This window comes from Gymnodraco acuticeps, unplaced genomic scaffold (assembly GCF_902827175.1).
Source record: "Gymnodraco acuticeps unplaced genomic scaffold, fGymAcu1.1, whole genome shotgun sequence".
Lineage (NCBI taxonomy): Eukaryota > Metazoa > Chordata > Actinopteri > Perciformes > Bathydraconidae > Gymnodraco > Gymnodraco acuticeps.
The window spans coordinates 73694-90207 of record NW_022990633.1 but is presented as its reverse complement, the minus strand read 5'-3'; the positions used below and the strand labels follow the sequence as shown (position 1 = coordinate 90207).

The 16514-nt window shown below is 42.9% G+C and overlaps 1 protein-coding gene across 2 annotated transcripts in view; it reads left to right on the top strand.

The window, feature by feature from the left end:
* The window catches only part of cdh11 (cadherin 11, type 2, OB-cadherin (osteoblast)), a 100870-nt gene that overhangs the window by 21512 nt on the left and 62844 nt on the right, over positions 1-16514 (top strand). For both annotated transcript variants that reach the window (XM_034229203.1, XM_034229202.1), the window contains exon 2: positions 9140-9185. The gene's annotated coding sequence lies outside the window, so the exon portion shown is untranslated. The remainder of the gene's footprint in view (positions 1-9139; positions 9186-16514) is intronic.

Here is a 16514-nt window from a genome sequence, read left to right as displayed (position 1 = left end):
GGCGCCAGGCCTCAGATGATTTGAGGCCAAATATCATATTTATACTTTTTTTTTTTTTTTACATATAATTGTAAAGCAATACATGATTGTCGCTAAAAGCCTTGTCTCTACATTACAATAAAATATAAAAAATAATTGTTTAATTAATTTGAATAACAATTCAAGTTAGAATTAAAGGCATAAAAAGACAGAAATTTATAATTATTTCTATAGAAATGTTTCTTCTGCCCGTCAAGTGTCCAAACCAGGCTTTTCTGGATAAGCGCATTTTTAAAACACAGTCATTGTCCATGCCGGTTTCAGTTGGATTATTTGTCAGTTGCTCCGATCAGATCGGTCTCTTTTGAATCCACATAAGCACATCGGCAAAATCCGGCTTACTTTGAGCATGTGTTTTAAACAGTTTAATCCCTTTGTGAATTGTTTCCACTTCTGCGCCGTCCTTTAATTTCGTCATACAGCGGGAATCCAAATGAATTAATCCTGAGTCCAATAACCATCAAAGTCACTCCAATAGTGCTCCTTAATTACGCTTTCATCCTCCTTTAACAAAATACTTCACATTCATCCAGTTTGTGACGGTAGTTGTAGCATTTTTGCTCCCCTCCCCTTGTGTGTGGGGGGGCGCAACTTCCAACAGGAGTCATTTGGGGGGGTTCTTGGGAAAAAAGGTTGGGAACCACTGAAACAAGGTATATTTCAATATTCAATTATGCAACCAAATGACATTTTTCAAGGGTAGTCAGCCCGGTATTGCGAGCCACTTGAGAGGAATATAAAAATATATATCTGACTTCTATCTGTCAGGCTTATCTAACCACATGGAGCTATTTCAGAGCATCTGACACAGGCTTGGCTCATACTTTTTTAGATGAGGAAGCGGAAAAATCCTCAGCTGTCTAGAGCAAGTGTTGTAGGAGTATCACGTCTGAGCTCACAGATAACATAGGGCTATAGTTACCGACCAATCCCCTTTAAAATAACCGGCCGCCACTTGCACCTGCATCTCCTGTGGGGCACTATTTCAGACGCAGCAATGTGTCAGAGGGGAGGTGAGAGGAGGGGGAGGAGGCTTGCCTAAAGATACACAATATAAAAAGACCAAAAATAAGGGTGTGGTTGAAGTAGAGTCACATAGTTAAATGCAGTCAGACTGGTGCCAGATTTAGACAGGTGTCATAAACTGCTGACCCATCACAAGCTGAAGAGGTCGCCTTTTGTTCCCACCATGCTTGCCAAAGTGAGCGATGCGTGTGTGCAGGTGGGCGTGTGCAGGTACCAGAACACTTCTTGCATACACTCGTACACTGAAATGTGTGTGTGTGTTTGAATATGCGTCCATGCACCTGTGAATTCATACTGGCGAATGAATAATACTGACACAGCTGGGATCCAATACGTGTGTGTGTGTGTGTGTGTGTGTGTGTGTGTGTGTGTGTGTGTTTGCGTGTGTTTGTGTGTGTGTGTGTGTGTGTGTGTGTGTGTGTGTGTGTGTGTGTGTGTGTGTGTGTGGCTGCCAGCTGCGCCCACTGTGCTGATCCTCAAAGCCTCTATCACATTCTGCTTGCATCATTTCACCGCGGTCGTACTGAGAGCATCAAACCCATGAACACATGCTCGCTGTTACGAGCACATTCACTCTCACACTCATGCGTATAATGACTTTCTTACGTAAACAGCCATCCAGTGACATGAGATATAATGAATACATAGCATGGGTGTTTTAAGCTGCTTGCTATGATACATACAATTGAGTTTTCTTTGAGGATATGTTTTAACAGCGAACAGCAGTCAATATTAATCCCTTAAACATCTAATTTTAAAGAGGTCCTATTATGCTTTTGGGGGGTTTTCCCTTTCATATAGTGTGTTTTATAGGTTTTAGTGCATGTAAATGGTCTGCAAAGGCTAAAATCCCACGGTGCTTGTTTCTCCTGCTTTGTTATCTTAAGGAACATATGGAAATCACTATTGCCCCTTTCACACTAGCGCTTTTTCAGCTCCGGCTCGGAGCTGGAGCCTGAAAAGCGCCGGTTTTTCCTGTTCACACCGCAGCGGCGCCGCCTCTTAGCTCCGGAATCCGGTTCACTTCCATCTCCAAAAAATTGTCGGTCTAGAGGCAAGAGCTTCGGAGCTAAGAGGTGGCGTCGCTTACGTCTCTCTTACGTCGAGGCGTGCAGGAAACTAAACCCTCCTCCCCTGAACATGGGTCGACTGTCATGCCTGCTTATAAACACACTTTATAAAGTCAGGCAACACTAACCAGGCTTCGTGTGATTCTGTTTATTTGTACCTTACTTTGACCATCCGTTCACTGTTATTGATCATTGTGGAGAGAGGCAGACGTTTTGTTTTGTATTATAGCAGCTATCGGATGGAATCAATACATGGGCTGCACAGGTTGTCGTGTCCGACTATCACAAGTAGAATCATAATAAAAATACACCGGTAAAATGTGCCTGTAGAAAACGGTTTATGCCACAATAGGATAGCAATAGCAAGTAGTCAGTTTAGCTTCGGTTGCTATGCTAACATCACCCATTTTATACCAGAGAAACTTTCATAACAGCGTTGTGATACCAAACAGCGTCAATTCAGACTGAGACACATTCACTTAGGCTAAGGGGAACTGGGGATATGTATCAGCTGCTTGTGTGAGTCGGACAGTGAATACTTTAGAGCGGCCGCAGCAGTGTGAGCTAACCGGGAGCTAACGGGGGAGAATAAACTCCCGTGGAAGAGCAGCCAACACTGCAGCGGTCGGCAAATGCTGCAGAAACACATTAATAAACTATGAACCACGGCACTCTGGAGCAAAGCATAAGGTTGGAGAAGTCGTTATTTAATTTAATCTGGCTTCGTGTGATTAAAAGCAACACGATCATCGACCCGACGCAGTTGTTGTTGTTGTGAGCGCCGTAATGCCGTTGGGGAGCAAATCAGCTATGTAAACGGTGACGTCATGACGCGGCAGCACCAGTCGGGTGCTGGGCGGTGTGAACAGAGCGGGAGCAGAAAAGGGAAACCGGAGCTGAACCAGAAAAGCTCTAGCTCGGAGCTAGAAAGGGAAAAGCGCTGGTGTGAAAGCCGCATGTGTAACACTTGCACTTCTATTGGCTAGCGCTCCAACACATTGTGCGTGATAGGCTAAGGGGCGGGACATCTAAGTGGTTGACCAATCACAAGAGCTATTGTAAATGTGGGTTTCCAATAATGTATACATTGGCACGTATCTGTGATAAGTTATTGAAGTAATGACAGACAATCTGAAAAGGCCACCATTGCCTGATTTAGTCATGAAGTATTGCATGCCTGTATAACAAAGGGAATAAAATACCTTTCAGAAATGTCCCGGCTGGCCCTTGGGACCCTAAATCTCAGCCGCCCCATCTCAAAATGATTATTTTCAACTATCAGATGGCGCCCATTCAACTGCTGTGGTCAGTTAGTGCTGCAGAGGAGAGGGGTTATATTTCAGGACAGTGCTAAATGACAAGCAGCACCCAATAACCCTCCATTATTGCCAGGAAGGTCTGCAGTGGTCTTAATGCGTTTTAAACTCCAGGTCAAGAATGACTTCGGGGCCTCGGATGCGGCCAAGTTTCCTCGAGAAAAGGTCAACGTTATACTGCCCTATAAAGCCGAGAGCAGAGGAGGAAAAACTGGCTTCAAACTTTATCTCCAGTCCAGGCTAACTTGAAATGACTGTTTGCTTTTATAGCTCTGCATAAAATGAGGCGTTCTCTCCCGCTTTTGTTTTCAATGCTGAGCATCCAATTGGCCGCTATCACGGCATAAATCCCAACATCTTGATTTAGAAACTAGATGAAACACCAGATTTGTAATCCCAGAGAGTGTAATGTGTTTGGATAGAGCTCAACTAGAGGACTCTAATCAGAATAATTATTCTGGTGTGGCTCCAGCTTCAGGCCTTTTAGCTAATGACAGACGCAACACTAATGGCTGCATTTCAAGCTGTCTATTTGCGTGTGTGTGTGTGTGTGTGTGTGTGTGTGTGTGTGTGTGTGTGTTTGAGAAAGTCGGCATGCTTACAGCGCTTGCAAAATGATACGAAAATCCCTAAAAAAAAGATAGATTTCTGGTTAGCTGTGAGATGATGGTTATCCTTAAATGGCTTTTTTTTCATCTGCTGCAGCATAAATCATTTCATACCTGCTTTTGTTGCACAGAGGAGGACTCTCACATCACGCTGAGTGTTAAGTGCTGCTGTTTGGCCTCTTGTTGTGCAGTGCAACAGGGAAACATATAGACACATGATAACAGTCTACCATTAGGGATGCACTCTGACAACAAAACAACAATATGTACACGACTTTCCATACATCATGACGTCTTTAAAACACCTGTATGTTGGTTGTTATTTATCGCAGGAACAAAGCATGAGACTTAGTGTGACGGAGCGGATCACATGAGTGACTGACTCCGCCACTGACAGCCGACACACACCCACACACACACACACACACACACACACACACACACACACACACACACACACACACACACACACACACACACACACACACACACACACACACACACACACACACACACACACACACACACACACACACACACACACACACACACACACACACACACACACACACACACACACACACACCACACACACACACACACACCACACACACATTTCCTGCTCTTTTCCTAAAAAGGAACCATGCTATTTATTATTTATTGTGCATTTGTTAAATGATTATTTTAAGAGGTGGTTAACCTGTTTATGTTTGGGTCGGATTTTTTTATGTTGACCATGTGGTTTGAGGTAATTGCGTCACCTGTTGACGGTAAGCCTGTGGGAGGGGCTATGAGTTCAAAATGGACGGTTTCGGCCCTGGAGGGAGGAGTTCACTCGGAAGAATGTTGCAGAGAAGGCAACAACAGAACATGTTTACTCTGAATGAGTGATGGACGGCCTGTTTTGGTCTTTTATTTTGTTTCTTTAAGGTGTGCTGTTTCGTTATTTTTGTGTTGCTGTTAAGAATAAAGTTTTTTGGGAGCGTAACCCAACCGACTAGGCCAGTGTTTGTGAACGGAGAAATAGAGCCCCGTCACACTTAGGCTTCTCACATTGAGGGAATCACTCTTTAGATATGAATGCAATTCATCAAAACACAAATCAATACCCAAAATGATCACTCTCCGGAAGCCGTGCATCTGAACGCAACAGAGTTGTTTGCAGCCGACTCCCAATCGATAGGCCTTTATTCATGCACTGCATATCTCAGACAGTGTGTTACAGTATTGACAGTGTTGTCTTGGGGAATCTTGCAACACCACAACACGGTGAAATCCATTTTCCCCTCACATAACGAGCTGTCATTTTCTGCTTGGAATGAGCTCTATCGTCGGCGCATACAAATAACCCGGATCCATCTGCAGAGCGGTGAGAGCGATAGCACGATAGTGATTGGTTTGATTCCACTGTGACATTGCTCTTATTACACAATACTGATTACTGCAGGGCTTTCAAACTGTACGCACGTGTTGCTTTGGATCAAACACATGTATTCCTTTTTGAGGTGACGGGAGTCTCTGCATACAAAGCAGGCTGATCTACATGATAACAGTGATAACATGATAGATGTTTAGTAACGCTGAATAATTATTGGTTTTAAAGGTGTTCTTGGCAGCTGGGCGTTGACGGGGCTTCACTCTCCTGCTGTTGCTTTCTTGAAATGCAAAAGAGCGAAACCATTCTTTTAATTAATACGATATTTTATGGGAACAGGTGAGGAAAAAACACGGAGGGGAACACAGGGATTTTAGCCTCTGCAGACCATTTACATGCACCATCCATCCATCTTCTCCCGCTTATTACATTACATGACATGTCACTTGTTAGACGCTTTTATCCAAAGCGACTTACATACTCAATACTGTGGACAATCCCCACAGGAGCAATTTGGGGTGAAGTGTCTCAGGGACACAACGACATGCTGACTGCAGTGGGGTTTGAACCTGTGACCACCTGGTCCCAACACCTACGGACAACCCACTGCACCACACGCCCCCAACTGCTACCTCCGCTTATCCGTCGGGTCGCGAGGTAGCAGTTCCAGCAGAGAGCCCCAAACGTTCCTTTCCCCTCATCAACCAGCTCTGACTGGGGGATCCCAAGGCGCTCCCAGGCCAGCGAAGAGATATAATCCCTCCACCTGGTCCTAGGTCTACTCCTTGGTCTCTTCCCAGCTGGACGTGCCTGGAACACCTCCCTAGGGAGGCGCCCAGGTGGCATCCTAACTAGGTGCCCGAACCACCTCAACTGGCTCCTTTCGACGCATTTGCATGCACTAAAACCTATATTACACAACACAGGAAAGGGAAAACCCCAGAGCATACTGTAATAGAGCCTCTTCAACAATGTGTAGAAATACCTCAAAGTGAATTGCTTTCATTTGCGTCGTCGATCACGCAGCACTTAAGAAGGCACTGAGGTTATTTGAAAGTATAAAAGTGTTAGACGTCTCTAGCTGTAAAAATCTGTTTCACTAGTTGCTGCTTTGAAATCCATTCAACACAGAAACGACCTCTCTAACTAAAGTATTTTCCACCAAAGCCACTCAGGGCTGATCTTTAGTCCTTAATCAAAACGGAGGGAAGGTTAATTATGACAGTGTCGCTCCTCGGAGCTGTGTGATCTCTCCCTGCACATTCATTAAGACGTGGATAAAAGAAATGTGGAGAAAGGCAGTCTTTGGCCTTTTGATATTTAGCCATTACAGCAATAAAACATCTCTGTCTATCCTCATCTCTTCACTCATGCACCATCACACCCACATAATGATAGATGGAGGAGAACTTTAAGACAAATGTTGCTTTACTCCGTTTGTTTTAACCTTGTTCACCCGCTGGGCTTCTCACTGATGGAGGCGAGAGCTTTGACTCGGCCAGATAACACTGGGGGTGCAATGGAACATTTTAAAGGTCTTCAAAAACATCTGTGATCAATTTAATCGTCCTCCGTTCAATCATTGCTGCTCCAAACACTTAGTCATGTCAAACTTCTGAATGTAAACTCATTGTGGGGCATTTTCTCCTTCACACATTCACCAGTACAGTGGTGCAGGGATGACAGATTTTGTATTTCCGACCTGGAAGTTAGCATCAAAGAGTTTCCTCCAAAAATAGTCAATGGGATTTTTCTATTTGATTTGGAGTATTGCAGAAACAAGATATGTGGCAAACAAACGTTAATGATATTTACAGGTTTCGTTCAGCAGGAAAATCTCCACACATTAACACCACCTTTTGTTTTTTGAAGAAAAAAGCTAATAACTAGGCTATAACTGAACTACTGTCACATGACTTCACATCACCACCGCTAAGCTAAAGGAGGCTAATGTTGGGCTAAAAGAACTACAGCACGGTCACATGACTTCACGTCGCCACCGTTAAGCTAAAGGTGGCTAATGTTGGGCTATAAAAGAACTACAGCACGGTCACATGACTTCACGTCGCCACCGTTAAGCTAAAGGTGACTAATGTTGGGCTATAAAATAACTACAGCACGGTCACATGACTTCACATCACCACCGCTAAGCTAAAGGTGGCTAACGTTGGGCTATTAAGGAACTACAGCACGGTCACATGACTTCACGTCACCACCGCTAAACTAAAGGCGGCTAATGTTGGGCTATAAAAGAACTACAGCACGGTCACATGACTTCACGTCACCACCGCTAAGCTAAAGGCGGCTAATGTTGGGCTATAAAAGAACTACAGCACGGTCACATGACTTCACGTCACCACCGTTAAGCTAAAGGAGGCTAATGTTGGGCTATAAAAGAACTACAACACGGTCACATGACTTCACGTCACAACTGCTAAGCTAAAGGTGGCTAATGTTGGACTATAAAAGAACTACAGCACGGTCACATGACTTCACGTCGCCACCGTTAAGCTAAAGGTGGCTAATGTTGGGCTATAAAGGAACAACAGCACGGTCACATGACTTCACATCACCACCGCTAAGCTAAAGGTGGCTAACGTTGGGCTATTAAGGAACTACAGCACGGTCACATGACTTCACGTCACCACCGCTAAGCTAAAGGCGGCTAATGTTGGGCTATAAAAGAACTACAGCACGGTCACATGACTTCATGACTTCTTACTGTTTTAATGAGTTTCTGGACAGAAACGCTGTACTGTTAAATATTAAATCAGTAAATTATACTTACGATGCAAACATTTGACTTTGCGTCCATTAAAAAAAGATGACATCACACCAGTATTGCTCTTCAAAACTGAAAGCAATACTTCATAGCAACATTTAATATTTATAGCAACATTTATATTTCAAGCGCACCCCCGCAGTGTGAACAGGAAAATGAAATGAAGAATCAGGGCCGAATTTGTCAAAACCAACCGGCCTCCGATTCAGATCTTGAATACATAATGTCAAATACTTTAAGCCGTTAATCTGTGAGTTTGTGTTTGTGTTCATAAAGTGTATTCCTCACTTTGCACCCGGCTCTTTGGTGAAAGCCTTAACGAGCACTGAGTCGCTGCACAACCAGGAAGTGACTCTGTGACTTCAGAGCAGTCAACACATGAATTAAATATACTGTATTTCTTATATTCCTCGCTTCACTCATGCATTGAGTGCAGGTATTTGGGAATAAGAAAGTGGAATGCAATACATTTAAATACTGTTTGAACATCCACAAATCTCTGCAGGATTTCCGCCTGCTGCGTCTTTGTTGATGTTGCTTTCCTTTAATGGCATGGAAACTATTTTTAAACTTGCAAAGTCATCGTGGAGAGCTTAAGGAAGGCGGATTAGAGAGAGAGTCTGACGGCTTCACATTTGGAGGTTGAAAGAGATGTGTTTGTTTAAATGTGCATTAGAAACCATTTTGTTATTACATTTGTGTCCTTCTCCTGAAATGTCCCGCTATGAACGAGCCAAATGTGTTCCTCTCAGTCCGTCCCCGCATAATCACATGAACATAATGAGATATGCAGTACATTCAATTACCTCATATCTAATTACATCATAATCACTTCATACACAATGTCTTTGAACCCTTTTCCTCTTCAATAAGTGGTATTTCTTACATGTGATTAACTGAATGCCCTCTCTTCTTCCTCTCAGATCTGTGTCGCCGTGCAGAGAAAACCCTCAACGTAATGAGCTAAAGGTGCGTTCTGACATTTCTCCTGTGTGTGTGTGTGTGTGTGTGTGTGTGTGTGTGTGTGTGTGTGTGTGTGTGTGTGTGTGTGTGTGTGTGTGTGTGTGTGTACTATACTTGTGGGGACCTAAATCTGTTTACACAGTCACTTGTGGGGACTGGCCTCCCTTGTGGGGACATAATGGAGGTCCCCACAAGGGGAATCATTAATTTTAGGGTGAAGGTTAGGATACGTCTCCAGGAAATGCATGTAAGTCAATGTAATGTCCCCTGAAGTGATGTATACATGGTGTGTGTGTGTGTGTGTGTGTGTGTGTGTGTGTGTGTGTGTGTGTGTGTGTTTAATCAAAAGGCTTGTGAATTGGCCTCGACACATCAGGCCCCACTTGCCTGTTTAGCATTCTTTTTAACTGGCTCCCTGTTTCAGAGAGTGAGGGTGAGAGCACACAGAGAGCTTTATCTGCAACTCTTTCATTCATTATTATTATATCAGTGAGTTTTGTTTCCCTTCCCATCGTTGCCTCTGTTTCTCCGATCAAAGATCTCTGTCCTTCATGCTTAATAGGAATGTATTCTGAATTGTTTAGCTTGTATGTGCCTACAGCTGCTTGTTAGAGAGGACTTGTTCAAATGCATATTTAATATGATCACATGCCTGAAAAAGCAGCTCACAATGCATTCGCCCTCTGGGCACGCGTTCCCAAAGTCACCGTATCGTGCACCTTACATCTAAGCTTTTTTTCATTCGACTGAAAAGTTGAATAGATTAAAGGCAGATCTAATCGATCCTGAGTGTGCTTATCAGTGGCTGGCAGGCTGACAAGCCGATTTCAGAAGAGCATATTCTAATCCTTCAACTGCGGGCAGGAAACTGGAAAAAGACAAATAGGTAGAAAGACTTTGAGACAATAGGTCAGGCAGGAACCACAGAAGAAGAAGAAAATCTAATCTTCGAATATTTTAAGTCAGACAGAAAAGTCACCTCGATTAAGGATACTACCAAGGATACAAAAACTACTCATGTCTATTTCATGATTTACTAGTGATTAATATACTGTAATGTGATTTGCAATGGCAAAATCTTTATACAGCGAGGACATCAGCTGTTATGGAAACACCGACTGTATTTGCTGACAGTTATGGCCACATTTAGAGACACTCATTATGACCATATCATCCACTGTGAGAGTAAAATATTGTCTTTTAAAACTGATATTAGTCGGACATAAATGAAGACTGAACGTTTTTCAACCATCTGGTTTCGTCTGGATAATATGTATTGTATTGTGTGCCGGTGAAAAGTGTCTTCATTGACGTCTATAGATCCCGCCGGTAACTTATCACGATTCCTGCATTCAAAGGGTTTAGCTATGCTGCGTCCTGATTGGATGTTTAGCCTTTTGACCTCGAATCCGGCATCTAAGCTCACATCCCATAAAAAGCAGCAATTCATCCGCATGACCTCTTCTGTCACGGTGACACTCAGCGGCAGGCATACTGACAATGATGTTCTGTGTGTGTGTGTGTGTGTGTGTGTGTGTGTGTGTGTGTGTGTGTGTGTGTGTGTGTGTGTGTGTGTGTGTGTGTGTGTGTGTGTGTGTGTGTGTGTGTGTGTGTGTGTGTGTGTGTTTCTTGGATTTGTAGAAAAAGAGACAGAGACAGGACAAAAAGTGCTTATCTGAACAGGTCTCAGGTCACATTATCCCCGTCTCTCCCCCTCTCTTTCTCAGATTAGTGTCTCCTGTTGGCACATGGCTGCTGAAAGAAAGCAACAGATTTATAGTTTTGTGTGTGTGCGTGTGCGTGTGTGTGTGTGTGTGTGTGTGGCTTCACGTGAATGCATTGTGCAGCTCGGGGCTATGTTTCTCAGTTATCTCAGTCTACACCAGTTTGCCACAGCAGGGGGACGTTAAGAGGAGCATCCATTCTCTCGCAGCCTGTTGTGTTTCCATGATATGGGGAGATCGTTTCTAAATTACGCTCTATTCCAGTTTACAGGCAGCGATGCAGAGTTCTTTGCTTCTGCTAAAAGCTTTAATACGGACGCTCCAAAACATTTCCATTGGGAGAAACAAGCTGCTGTTTCAAAAACAACACAAATAACAAAACACATGCAAATGAAGAAACACCTGCCACAACTTCATGAAACATTAGCGGCGTTAAGAAGACATTCACCAACTTAACGAGACAAGCGTAGGGGTTACGCAAAGCGCTGCACAAATGAAACGTTGGAAATACAAAGGTGCAAGAAGATCAAAACACAACAAAAATGGGGACACTAAAAAGTGATGCACACACAGGACGGGGACCATAGCGCTTGTTGACTTTAGGGTCCATCTAACCCAGTGCTTCTCAAAGTGTGGTCCGCGAGCGCCACCTAGTGGTCCGTGAGTATATTGGTACAATTTCACATTTGAAATAAATAAATACATTTCAGTTTTCCGCACTCTCTCGGGAATATCTCCGCAATGGAGTGAGGTTAAGTTTCACTTTTGATTGCATGATATAGCCCAGCGCAACACCTTCGTCACACATGTCGCCACTTGTTTGTACCATTTTCAGGCGATTTGTAATCTGTTCTAGAAACACGATGTGTTTTTTGATATTTGTGGAGTTCGGTGGTCCGCGAGTGTTTTTTTATTGGTTAAGTCCTTGGTATGAACATGTTTGAGAAACACTGCTCTAAGTCATATTGGAAGGATTCATCCGATAACACTGTACAAAATTAGCTGATAAAAGTTACATTTTAGGTTATTTTACAAAGTTGGCCATCGCTATAATCCACCAATATCAACAACTGCTCCAATCCCAGCTGTGTGCATCACGTTTTAGTGACTGTTCTTGATGCATGGTAAATAAATACTGTATATATTTTGAAGCGGCAGAGCTGCACACATTATGTGCAACAATGCCTGGTTCAGGGTCCAGTTCTAGTACACAATACTTACTCGGAGATAGCAGCTGATCTCACATGTTTCTGCTACATTACTGCTCTTGGCTCATGTCGTGTTTACAGCAGCATCATTACAGATTGTGTGAAGCTGCAGTGTAACGATTCCAAAAGGAGATTTGGAAGTGAGAATCCCCCTGAAACTGCAGTGAGCTCCTGCCAAAGGTTTATACCAAAGAAACGTCAAAAAGCCTGTTTTCTGATGTGCTAATGATCCAATCTGCCGTGTATGAAAGACTCTTGTGCTTTAGAAAAGTGGGTCGATCAGGTCAGGATTGCACCACTCGGCATTCGTGCTTTATTCATTGTTCCAAGGCTGGAGCACAATGTCATCTGGCAGAGGATGATTTAGTTTATTAATTATGCATTGATCGTGTGGCCACTTAAGAACGAGAACAACTGGATTTCTAATGGTATTAGCTCGGATAGCAGAGGCATGGTTGCATTATAAAGAAATCAGCTCTTTGAAGGGAACTCTTTAAATATTATCTTTTAAAAGGAAACGCGTTAAAGTTCAAGCTCTGTTTAATGTCACGGTTAGAAATGATTTCCGCAACACACAGAAACATGTCTGACATTTGCAAAACATGAGATATAGGCCTACAGTAATATAACATCAGTGGAGGGTGCAACATAAGCCCCTTGTCGAGTGTGAGAAGCAGGAGAATGATGTTAAAAGTCGTTAAACTATCAGGCTCATATATCTTTGAAAATGTGACACTGATGGGTGTCTGGGAGGAGAGATAAGGAGCAGGAATTAGGGAGGAGAGGATTCCTTTTCCAGGGATTTACACAAACACACACACACTGGGTTTTAATGCCCGACCAGTATTGATTACCCAGCAGCCTGACTGATTGAGAGCCAGATATAAAAAAGCACACATCAATAAAATAACCTGCAGAGACTGTTAAAGACACTGCCCCTCCACACCCACAAAACACACTGGATTCATTTTGTCCAGAGGTTCAATGAGATGCGGCTGTGACAGTTTTGGGATGCCAGGTCTGCAGCAAACCCTCAAAATACTTCATTTTTGTTTTTGTTTTTGGGGGGATAGTGGGTGTTTCTCAATGTCGAGTAAAGCTGCTCCAGAGCCACTATTTCAAGCATACTTTCATCGAGTGCCGCCGAAGGACTGTTCCAATGTCCAGCCAGCTTGGAATTCTACCGAGCCCGGCGTACTCCGTTTGGAGACATTTCGAGGCTGCACATGTGTAGACTCCGCGGTCTTAAAATCCCCACAATGCATTGCGCACGGAGCAATTTCCCCAAATCTGTGGCGGAAAATGTAAGGCGGGGCCTCTCATATGACGCACACCTGCACACTTGCTAGCCTGTTCCACTCTTCGTTTTCCGAATGCCAGGAAGTATTCTTGCCTCGCTTCTGAAGCAAGTGACTCGGAAGACATGTGCTACAAAGCAAGCGTACTCGACATTGAGAAATACCCGTGGTATAGTAAATCAATTCACACGACCAGCAGATTAAAACTCACTCAAACCATTTGGAAAAACAACCTCACAGTCTGCTTACTTACTTATTTCAGCTAATGTACCTTTAACACATGCAGTCAAGGTACAAGAACACTTAGTAAGTTGAAGCAGGAGGGCAGAACTTGTTTATACATTTAGAATACATCCTTCCTTTAGATCTACTTAGATTAAATGCAGCTTTATTGTCATTGCACGTAGGAGAACGAAATGCAGATTGCAACCAACAGGAAGTGCAAAAAGAGCAGATAAACCACATGAGTTTATAGTATTTTTCACATATTGATTACAGTATCAAAGTTGATTGCACATGTGAGACAAAGTAGAGATGATTAATACATATTTACAGACAAGGTGCAAAGTTGAGAAGATGGATAAATAGCAGGGCATACATTTACTTAACTGTATTTAATCATTTTTAAAGAATAACCAGACCATGAAAGTGTGTTTTCTGTTCAATAAATATATTATTGGTTAACTGAACTAATGAAAGTCAATATTAGAATTATGCCAGTCAAATATTCCTAAACTTTGATTTCTTGATGGGCAAAAACACATACAAAATAATACATTGGTCACTGAACTAATACAAGTCAATATTAGAATTCTGTCAATGCATTGGTCGATGAGTTATGGTTATGATTGGTCGGTCCATTACTCAATTAAACGTATTCGCTTGCTTTCACTTATCCGTTATCTGTCTGTCAGGTATCGGAGAATTGTGTTTGTGTATTGTGTGTTGTGTTGTGAGTTTGCCGTGTGAGTAATCTCTTCTTGAGGCTCATGATTAACTTTTGATTGTGGGACCACTTAAAAATGACAAAAAGTCTAATTTCTTAACCACAGACAGGCGTTAGCAGCTGGGGATGATGACATGAGGCCACATATCAGCGTGTTTGAAACATCACTTGATCAGTGGAGGATAACAGACACATGTCACTACCAAAGCTGTCTGGACTACAAAAACTCGAAATCTTGCCAAGTATATTTGTCTAATATCTAGTCAGAATATGTCTCTACACTCGATATAAGACATAACTTCAGAAGTGACACTGCAGTGAGATATTAGGTCTTGTTTTTTGACAATGCATCATCTTGTTGAGTCAAAACATCTTATTTTGAGTTGTATCTCAAATGAAATTTTTATTTACGTATTTATTAGAAAAAAACTAACATCAGAAAACAGAACACTTTGGAGCATTTGCGGCTTATATCGTAACCCAACATCTCCTGATTCTGGTCAAATATAGTTCAAAATAAATTCTCCCAGCTAATTACAAGTTGTGATTTATCTAAATATCCCATTTTACTTCAAGAGATCTTACCAAGCTAATGTTCACTTGTTCTATTGGCAGATGTTTGCACTTATTCAAGTGAAAACAGCTTGTTTTCAATATTGTTTAACTTATTTTTGAAGCAGGATTTTTTCCAGCGTGGACACAAACTGCAACTTTGATGCATCCATCCATCCATCCATCTTCTCCCGCTTATCCGTGGTCGGGTCGCGGGGGTAGCAGTTCCAGCAGAGAGCCCCAAACGTTCTTTCCCCTCATCAACCAGCTCTGACTGGGGGATCCCAAGGCGCTCCCAGGCCAGCGAAGAGATATAATCCCTCCACCTGGTCCTAGGTCTACCCCTTGGTCTCTTCCCAGCTGGACGTGCCTGGAACACCTCCCTAGGGAGGCGCCCAGGTGGCATCCTAACTAGGTGCCCGAACCACCTCAACTGGCTCCTTTCGACGCGAAGGAGGAGCGGCTCAACTCCGAGTCCCTCCCTGATGACTGAACTTCTCACCTTATCCCTAAGGGAGACGCCAGCCACTCTGCGGAGAAAACCCATCTCGGCCGCTTGTATCCGCGATCTCGTTCTTTCGGTCATGACCCATCCTTCATGACCATAGGTGAGGGTAGGAACGAAAATGCATCTTTCGTTATCTTTTATTAGTATTTGCAGTGTGGTTTAGAGTTACTCTGCTATTGCACTCAGCCTTTTGCCATCCTGAGTAAGAGCATCAGCTTAATGTGCAGGAATGAGTGAGAGGTACAATGCAGCTAAAGATGTCAACTGCACATGAAATTAGAAAAGGTTTTTTTGTATTCTTCCTCCTCTGGATGTTGAAGTGGTCTCTAAGATGAGCAATATTGAAACTATTGTGTGGATTGACGCGCTTAGAAAGTGAAATAATTGCAGTCTCATTGTATTAAATGTCTGGCAATTTGAAGTCTTCCCTCTGACAGAGCTAACACTGGAAATACATTAAAACTTTCAATTGAATTTTACTGACATTTTCTGCCGTTTTTGTGCCTTAAACACCTCCAGAGATTGGCAGATTGAAATGGTAGCTGAAATTATGTAATACCCAGTAATGTTGGAATAAAACCCTCGTAAACACAGGTATGATATTTGGAAAGTAGGATTAAATAGGATAAGAAAGGCAACACTGGACATGGTATTCATTACATTACATGTTAGACGCTTTGATCCAAAGCGACTAACATACTCAATACTGTGGGCAATCCCCACAGGAGCAATTTGGGGTGAAGTGTCTCTTCACAACGACAGTGGGGTTTGAACCTGTGCTCTCTTGATCCGAACACCAACGCCCTACCCACTGCGCCACACGCCTTATTCTAGTATCTCTCTTGCCTAAACCTGCTCAGTTCTGTCCTACAAGGTCCAATTTAGGGGGATTGGGAAGCTCTTATTATTGATTTTTGTAAAAAGATGTCCTAGATATTTACTGATCGGAGCTTTGGGAACAGTTTGAGATGAGATCAGGTGACGATGTTTAATTTGAGGGCTTAAGGGGATGGTCTATCAGGAGAAAATGCCATTTTAGAAACGGAGGGACATTGCTTTTTTTGGGGGAGGCTCAATAGATGCAAGATATGGAGTTATC